Source organism: Phragmites australis, chromosome 2 (genome assembly GCF_958298935.1).
Source record: "Phragmites australis chromosome 2, lpPhrAust1.1, whole genome shotgun sequence".
In the NCBI taxonomy this organism is placed as follows: Eukaryota; Viridiplantae; Streptophyta; class Magnoliopsida; order Poales; family Poaceae; genus Phragmites; species Phragmites australis.
Genome location: NC_084922.1, coordinates 51584519 through 51592887, shown reverse-complemented (window position 1 = coordinate 51592887; position 8369 = coordinate 51584519). Strand labels below are relative to the sequence as shown.

The following is an 8369-nucleotide window of genomic DNA, read 5'->3' as shown; positions in this document are numbered from 1 at the left end:
AGAAATTGATGCCTACTTCACCGGAGGTGAAGCCGTGAATAAAGAGTAGTCTTTAAAAGTCGCGTTCGCACCCTCGCTGCTTGTGGCTTGGGCTTTTGTTCCACTATGTATTTTGATGGCCGCTGGACCAAGCTCGTAATTTATAATCCGGGTTGTAACCCTTTGAATCCTGAATCTCTCTATGATTTAACGAAGTTTGAATCCTGTAGCATTTAATGCTATAGGACGGTCCCGCAATAGGGTGTGACGACGGTCGGTGGATGATACAAGGCTAGCAGGACGACTAGAGCAGGATAGGCATGTCTGCCCCCCGTCATGATGAGCTAGGATTAGTTGGCTTCATCAGGAGTAGGCTTGTAACATGGACCAGGAAATTGAGCAAGAGGTTGGGTTGGTAGCCAAGGGCTGATAGATGGTAGTTTTGTTCAATTCGGTTAAGGACTGGTTCATGGTACAATCGGATCAAGCTTTACAGTACAACCATAAGTCTGGTATAGGACGAGCCTGGCCAATTAATTAGTTTTCTCCCAGCATAGTATAGACTAGGTAGTGGAATAGGGAATGGATGAGATTTCCTTGGAACCGTAAGGCACAAGAAGGGACTTGCGTTGTTGAGGATATTTGTGTCACGCGGCGGTGAAACCTCAGTGGATAGACACATGTTGGGAGAAATTTTTGTAAAGGCCTTGCAGTGGTCAACTCGGCACACACCTCGAAAGTATGTAAGGTACCGATGGGTACCGGTAAAATGGTTTGATCGTGTCTTATCAGTAAAATGTACAACATCTATACAGTGTAAAACTGAAATATCAGTCGTGCTCATAGTCACGAGCGGCGAGGAATGCCACACATTATTAGAATACAATGGTTTTGTTTTAGAAAACTTGGGTGGTGGTCATTCATGGTTGTGGAAACCTTGTTTTGAGGTGTTCAACTTCGGTTGGGGTCAGAATGTTAATTTTTTAGATTATTTACTTTTAGTATTTACTTATGCTTTTTATTAAATGTTTTTACTAAATTATGCATTTATGCAAATAAGCCATGTAAGCTGTATTATTGTGATTGCCTTCATGTTATTATTTTACCATAACTTGCAGATTACGAGACGCACTCACACTTGTTATAACCACACTGCTTAGTCGGGTAAGTTTCTAAAGATTACTCTGAGGATGGAGAAATCTAAAGTGGTACTCTACATTGACTGCCTGTGGGAGATACCAATGAGAAGACTGCGCTAGCTGCAGTGTTTATTTTCTTCTCGACTCTCGAATGTTCTCTCTGTAAGAATAACCTTTTCACGTTAAATTAATAACATCGTGTTTTGTTATCATCTGTGATATTTTTTATATTAAGATTGAATTCTATCTCAATATATACGGTAAAGGTATTGGTCGTTCTTAGACTGGTCCCGTCAGCACCCAGGTTTATGCCTGAACAAGGTTGGTACTTGATGGCACCATCTTCCAACCACGCAAGCACTCGGTCCCGTGGCATACAAATTTACAAAATCGAGCCTTAGATCTGTGTTAATTGCCTTGATCTAGCTTGTGGTTCCGCCAATCTTTGCATGTGCTTGTGATCTACCCTGCACTGCCCTTTCTGCGTGTGTGTGTTTTTTTAATAAAAACCACTTAATATATATGAAGAATATATGAGATCTACGACATGTACAGTTTGAATTAGATGCCTTTTGTTAAGGTCAACAACTTGTTTGGCTTTTTATGGTTTCATTAAGCACTGTTGATATTTTTAAGAATAAATTTTATAAAACTATGATTATTTGCACCATTATAACACGAACTATAACTTTTGAAGTATATTTCACAAAACTACAACTATTTTGACCTTTAGTAATAAAAAACTATAATTTTTTAGTCTGATTATACCTGTCAGCTACACATGTGCCACATGACATGATCTCACATATTAACCACATATGTGCCAAAAAATTGTAGTTTCTTGTTAACAAGGTTTGAAGTAATTGTAGTTTTATGAAATAGACTTCAAAAATTAAAGTTCTGTATTACAATAATATAAATAGTTGTAGTTTTGTGAAATTTACTAATTTTTTAATTCACAAGTGTTGATTTTTAGTTTAGTTCAGATGCAGATGAACATGGTTTATGTTTACTAATTCCCTTTGGATTTTGCTGAGCCTAACTGCGTTATTTCTTGCTAATCGATCCTGTTCTGTTAGCGGTCCCTGTCTTTCTTGTTACCTTTCACATCCTTGTAGACATATAGCAGGCTTGCTTGCTTGTTGCATGAACAAGCAACCGAAGAGCAGGCATGGCCCCAAAATAAGCATCTGCTGGGTAGAGTAACTTGCAAGATTTCGCCCTTTGTCTATGGTCAAATTGTTGTGGCCGGCAACCATCTTCATGCCTGTCACCGTGCTACAGATTCACTACAAATTACTCTAGCGTCACTCACATTTTACTGTTCAGAATACTGTATCGCAGTGACTTTACCTGGTAAAAGTAGAGGATCCCAATGCATTCATACCGCATGTCATGTCTGCTGGTGAATCATGCTTCACAGATTTCCAGATGGAAGGTTGCACCCTTGGACTGCATGCATAGTCTTCTATATCTTTGAACTGCCTGGCAAGCGATACTGTTACATGGGAATTATACATATATTAAAGGACTAAGAATTGAAACAATTTTAAGGGCTAAGTCACTGCATCTACTGTTTATATAGGTCCCACATATATGTACATATATACAGGTAAGTATATATATGAGTAAGCATATGTATCTGTATATATACGTGTATATATGTGTGTGCACATGTGCGTATGTATATATATATATATATATGCGCACATAATTTTTTTGAAACTAAAAAAATAGTGAAATGAATAATAGTTATATTGATAAATCAGCTGGAATAATCTAAAATGTATAGGAAAATATCTAAAATTCAAAAAAAATGAAACAAATTTAGTTATGTTCGTATTAGTATCGTATACATGTTAAAATTATATCCATGCATGAAAGTACAACTGTTTTTTCATAATTACATGAATGTATTAAATATTGATAAATTTATAAATAAATATTGAGACGTCTAAAAATAGTGAATCTATTTTTTTAGTTTTCTTTCATACACTATGCAATAAAAAATAGGCTCCACCTAGCTATATAGTATTATTACGACTACCACCGCTACTACCCCTGCTCCTCCAGGTAACTACTATATTCCTGAGATGATAATTTTCAAGAATGGAAAGATCAGCTATCATATCTATATCATTATATGGGCTTCCAGCCCAAATAATAATACTTGATCTTTCCAGCCCAGACAAGAGAAAAAAGGGCCACAATAAACTTTTCCACGAGCTCATGCCTCTTCTTTTCATTCCATTGAAAGCGTAGCAGAGGAGTACTTTCCAAATGAAAGGAATTGAGTAATCCTGCAATTGTGCACCTTTTTATTTCTAAGACATGTCCTAATCTTTGTTACAAGTGTGTGATAAGTCACTTCGGGATTTTGGTTCTTCCATTAATGCATTATCCTTTTCTATCTAATGCCTACGACATGTAAATGCACAATTTAGCTTCGATATTATCTGAACTGAAAGGGACACTATTTGCGAGACATAAAAATCGATAATCATTGATTTCCCCCCTCAGTTGGAACTTGGGAAGTGATGGTATGCCCATTGCTGCCCTTAGAGCACACTCGTTGCAGGCCTTCTGAGTTCTGAGAGCATCTAAGAATAAGATTACTAGTCCTCTTTGTTCCTGTTAGCTACTGAAAGTGACATGCTAAATTGCTAAACAAGCAGAGAAAAGTTTCAATTAGACATGAAGGCTACTGTGAACCATAAGTGGTGTTTCTCTGCGACTACTGACTACCAAGCTTGCTATTTAGCTGCAAGGCTGGATGGCAGACTGCCGGCCCTAGTGCTGTTCCATGACACGCCTGTAGGTCTATTAGTTGTCCATATTTTTTGCTTTATCTTTGCACTTCTCCTATATACAGTGAAGAGATTATTCCAAACCCATATATAGAGCTTTATATTTTGAAAAGCAACCATAAGCTCGTTTTGGAAAAGAAAAGCATTCGTAAGCTGATTTGATGTGCATGTGCCAGCTTGTCTTGTAGCATATGCAGAACTCAAGACTCATGCTATTTGTGCTGCAAAGTTCTTTATTACGTTTTTTATTATTCTGAAAGTCCATTTATAGGTTACAGAATGCCAGAAGCATCAAATTAGGAGACTAATGCAGTCACTAGTTAGGGTACAATTCTGTGGCTATATACCTTGATTATACATGCAGATTTACTAATCAAAATGGTTTACCATTTCTGCAGGTTTCACCAAATATGTCTGACCCCAAAAGAAAGTCGCTATGTGGTGGGCAAGGCTATGCTTCCTGCGTCTCTCTCTTCCTCTTCCTCCCTTACAATCCTTTTCCAAAACCAATGCCTCCTCCAGACCTGCTCCACTTGCTCCATTGGCAGTTGCTTCGTCTCTGGCAGGAAGAAGTATACAAAGAATGTCATCACACGCACCCATCCACCAAAGAGGAAGAATGTTCCGAACTTTAGATGACATAACATTGCAAGGAAGGTCTGGCCAATCACAAATGTCACCAAGAAGATCACAGCAATCACAATACTCTGCCCTGCTGACCTGATCTCCAGTGGGCAAATCTCTGTCGGGGCCAAATAGGTCAGAGGTCCCCAAGACCATGCAAAGCCTGCAACAAACACACACACATGATGATCAAGACTAAATACGCATACTCCTTTTCCATTCCTCCATGGTCCTTGAACTTTGCAGCTAGGAGCCTAGGACTGCTCCAACTGTGATCTGTGATAAGATCATCTGAATACCACCCATTAGAAAGAGCTTCCTACGTCCAAACTTGTCAACTACAATCATTGCTACAATGTTAGCTACTGTTGCACAGATGCGTGTGACGACCGCTGACATGAGGGATGCACTCTCCTTGAGCCCGATGGTCCGGAACATGACTGCTGCATAGAAATTGATCACATTAATTCCGGTGACCTGGTTAAAGAAAGGAACCAACAGTGCTATGACAAGCTGCGGCCTGTACTTCCTCTTGGAAATGTTCCGGAATGGATGTCGTATTGTCCTCGAGACATTACTAGCAGAGACCAAATCATCAAGCTCTCTGAATTCTAGTTGTGCCACGTAGCCTCTGGAGCAGGATCTTTGCCTCATCAATGTTGCCGTCACGTTGTATTATGAAGCTGGGCGTCTCAGGCAGGAAGATTGCGCCAATAGTAAGGAACGCAGCAGGGACAGCAGCCAGGGATAGAGATATTCTCCAGCCCCATCCGTCTGCAATTTTCTCAACTCCGTAGTTGATGAGGTTTGCAATGAGGATTCCAATGCTGATGCAGAGCTCAAAGCCATTGCTGATGGCACCACGGTACTGTGGTGGTGCCATTTCTGATAGGTACAGTGGAATTGACCGCAAAAGGGTATTGCCGTATCAAGTTATTGTACAGTATTTATTTCCTAGTGTGATATATCATCCTGAACAAATATGCTTTCTGAAAGCACAAGAATGCCCCTTCTAGAATACGAATCTGGAAAAGGTTAGATGACATAAAGTTTCAAGGGCATCTTTTATTTCTTTTTTCAAAAAGCATAGTGCATGGAGTAACTATATAGTGATTTTCATATTCTCCTTTTTTCTGTTCTGGCTTTTGATTTAGGCATATAAGATATGACTATAGCACGTTCAGATCCTGGTCTAGTTTGTTACTAAAGGCTGTACTGTACATGTAATAACTGAAGAGCCAAATTTAATACAGAAATATTTTGTGCATTCCATTTTTTTAGGGGGAAAACATTTTTTATGTACCAAACAATGCATTAATTCATTTTGGCCACAAGAAGTGTTGAACCTTGACTTAGTGCACTGAGTTTTCAATGCTAGTGATGCACATGAAGAAGACTGCTCAATTGACTTTGGTTATGAACATTTGAACTTTCTCAAAATCGAACTTTTTTTTTCCTTCAGGTAATAAAGGGACCACATATGGGTACTCTCCAGACAGTAGATTTGCGCCATTTGCCGATTTTGACAAGGACGGAAGAAGACCTAGCAATTTGGCTGTGGCTAGCTTGGAGTGGTCAGGTAAGAAAGGCACATCTGTTACTTGAGAAAATGAATTTCACACTCTAATTTTGGGCGTGTAGTAGCGTCGACTTGGAAAAATTACTCGGGTGACTTGGCAAGTGAGTCAACAAAGGACGGATGGATGCTCTGTCTGGGACCCCTGCAGTCTGCAACCCCTTGTTTCGCCTCATCCTGGTGACGGATGAGGCGAAGAGGGTGGCAACGAGGCCAGCGACGTAGAGGGAGGAGGTGAAGACGGTAAGGAGCTCGCTGTCGAAGCGGCACTAGTTGCTGACGTTCTTGTCCCCTTTCGTCTGGCGGTACACGTCCATCGAGGTGAGGTGACCCCACCTGACAGTAATATTTAGAATCTCAACTCTTGCTCAGTTACTTTCACCAGTCTATTCTTTTCTATGGCCCATGCATGTTGCATGAACCAACTGACCAAAGAACCGGCCGGCATGAATCTATCTCCTTATTTGCTGTATGCGGTATCCTAGTGAATTTTGGGGGTACATTATTAGCAAGTTGATGAATTATCGTACATGCTTTTTTGCACCGTATTTCTTGGCCCATAATAATATGGCTCTTGCTCTTGCTCTTGCTGTGTGTGATGAGTGAGCAGCACCTACGTCATGGATCGGTGGCAGCATGCGCGCGCGATATGTGGCCATGCCATGCATGCATCCGCCCGTGTTCAGGGGAAAAGGTTAAGCAGCTGAATTAAGTTACTGAATGTTAACTAGGAGTATTTGCACCTGTATGCGCCGTGCGTGGCGATTATTTGACAGTAACATTTACTTTACGAAAAGGAAACAAAAGCAAACAAGATTCTCCCTAGCTATGCTAGCCTTTTTTCTTTCCCTCTCTTCGCGTCGTATTACATTGCAGGTAAGGAAAGGTACTGGTGTACTAAAGTTGTGAATTGTGATGTGACGAGTATATATACATACTCCCTCTGGTTGCAAATGTAGGTCGTTTTAGCCTCCTCAACTATTCTCTAAATATAAGTCATTCTCGAACTTTCATGCACTTTTTTCTCTCTTTTTCTTGTCTTGCCCTTGTTTAATAAATGCTACTACTCTCACAAATGAATGAGTTATCTTTTCCGATACAGAATAAATGAAGGACAACAAGGTCATTTGATCTACTTTCTTAATCCTTGTGCACAAGTCTAAAACGACCTATATTTGCAATCGGAGGGAGTACATAGTTACATCGATCCATAGTGCTTAAGGATAAGTAGATTGTACATGGCGTTGCCTCAATTTTACTTCACCTAGGAGTCCTAAAAAATGAGGACTGGCTCACGGAAACAAGTCATCCGTGAGAAAAATGGAAATAAAATGATATGTATTGAATTAGGTCCAGTCCTCAAACACAATACTAGACCAGATCACGGAGTATTAAGGATTGTTTTCCGAGCTAGAAAAAATCGCTACGACATGGCCTTTGCAAAATGATGTGATCCATGGAAGTGAAAAGGAGTAGTTGCATGGACCATGGACTGGACAACGGAACACTGCTACCTCTTATTAGCGGCTACAGTAGTAGTAACTAGGTAGCTGGTGCCTCCTTGTTTTTCAACTCAACCTGCTGGTATCTATATTATTCCATCGGCGCTTTCGACCACATCACAAAAAGACGAAGCATTATTGGCGATAATGGATGGATGTTTGGCCTGGTCTACCACGTACGGTGCACATGCCATGCATGGCACCACTCCTCCATCTACTATGCTACTACAAGAGAGATGTTTTGGAAAATAATATCTCCCTAGGGCTAACAACCAATAAATTTGATATCAACCTTGGTTCATGAAAACCTTCCTGAACCTGTTTTGCAAAACCAACCATTGCATAAAAACCACATATTCGCTAAAACTAAGCTGCATTGCCTTATCCTTAGATAATTGTCATAAACATTTTTGAAATAGTGTTAAAACTTACTGAATATCTTAAGTACTTATACTTGCTTGTTGATTCAGATGAAGAACCAGAGTATGACTTCAGCAATGACAGTGAAGGAGAATAAGTGAAGACTAGGGCTACATCCGTACCTAAGTTGACTATAGGCATTAGGCTACCTTTAGTTCCATTGTCATTCTTCTTTCAATAAGGCATGTCCGCCATCGTTTGTATTGAACTTTGTGATGTAAGACTTATGAAGACTTTATTTATAGTATTGTAATACAATCGATATATGATTGTGATATCAATCTATTGGAAATATGCATATTAGCTATTGATCCAAGGACGT

The 8369-nt window shown here is 39.8% G+C and overlaps 1 pseudogene; it reads right to left on the bottom strand.

Annotated features, from left to right (window-relative positions):
• Nucleotides 1-4140: 4140 nt before the first annotated feature.
• Nucleotides 4141-6701, bottom strand: LOC133909711 (hexose carrier protein HEX6-like; annotated as a pseudogene).
• Between the last annotated feature and the right edge of the window lie 1668 nt (nucleotides 6702-8369).